We start from the raw sequence: 1311 nt of genomic DNA on the forward strand, positions 1-1311 counted from the left end.
GTGGCGGGGGGGTGCGGAAGGAGGAAGTGTGCTGGCACTGGGAGCCCCAGCGCCCACAGCAGGGGGCGCTCCGGCACTTTCCTTCTGGGTCTGACACCAGCAGGAAGAAACTCACCTGGAGTCATTGCCAAAGGCGCAGTGTGACTTGGTGACAAGGGTGGGAAGGGGCAGCCATCGGGGAGCCCCACGCTGGCTGCCCCGGGTTTGGCTTGCTAAACTGCCCTGGTCTGGGAGGCTGACGCTCCTGTCTCGGCCCCATTCCTGGGCTTCTCAGATGTGACAGCTGGAGGTGTAAGAGGCCCAGCATTGACTGAGCGCTTGGGGCGGGGGAGCCCACACCGCACAGCTGGGATGACTTACAGCTCGCTCCCTTGCTCTACTCGCTGTCCGGGTAAAGAAATGAGGCCCGGAGAGGCCAGGGCATCCCGGGGGCACGCAGCAAATTAGAGGCAAAGCTGAGGCTTCCCTCCCGGCCCAGAGAGCCCCAGGCTGCTTCCCAGGACCAGTGCCCACCAGCATGGGCAAGGCCGTGGAGAGCCACCTCCCTTCCTTCTGAGGGGCCTGATTGGCAGCCACTGCCGGAGCCCTCTGTGCTGCCTGCTACTTCGGATGGTCATTGCAGACAGTCCCAGACCTCTGGCCAGGGGTTCCTTCCCGATTCCCTGCGGAGCGGACATTTTTCTGGGGCTGTGCTGACCCCTCCTGGTGGGTGGTGGCATTGCACTGCCACCCAGAGCTCTTCTCCCTCCACCTCACCCCACCCCAGGGGTTTCTAACTGCATTCCTTCCCCTTGGCCACCCCCATAGCCACTGCTCCAGGGCAGCCACCCTCTCCCTGCTGGGGGTGCAGCAGCCCTCCTCACCAAGATGCCTGTCTGGCCCCTTCTCCCTTCTCCTAATTCAAATGGTCTGTTGTCATCACTCCCCTATTTTGAAACCTCAATGGCTCCCCAGGGCCTGTAGCAGCAGTTTTCACTTTATTTTGTAGTCCTAGCGCAGGGGTTCTCAACCTTCTGGCCCTTTAAATACAGCTCCTCATGTTGTGACCCAACCATCAAATTACTTTCATTGCTACTTCATAACTGTAATGTTGCTACTGTTATGAATCGTCATGTAAATATCTGCTATGCAGGATGGTCTTAGGCGACCCCTGTGAAAGGGTCGTTCGACCGCCAAAGGGGTCGCGACCCACAGGTTGAGAACCGCTGTCTAGAGCCTTGTCATCACATAGAAGCTCATGTGGACCCTTGATCTATAAAACAGATTCAAGTGGAGCTTCTCTGGCTAAGGCAAGGGAAGGGGGTCCTGGAA

General features: G+C 58.7%; 1 protein-coding gene across 1 annotated transcript in view; it reads left to right on the forward strand.

Annotated features, from left to right (window-relative positions):
* Positions 1-1311, forward strand: part of COL16A1 (collagen type XVI alpha 1) — a 59944-nt gene that overhangs the window by 44972 nt on the left and 13661 nt on the right. The window lies entirely within an intron of this gene.

This window comes from Myotis davidii, unplaced genomic scaffold (genome assembly GCF_000327345.1).
Source record: "Myotis davidii unplaced genomic scaffold, ASM32734v1 scaffold88, whole genome shotgun sequence".
Taxonomy (NCBI): Eukaryota; Metazoa; Chordata; class Mammalia; order Chiroptera; family Vespertilionidae; genus Myotis; species Myotis davidii.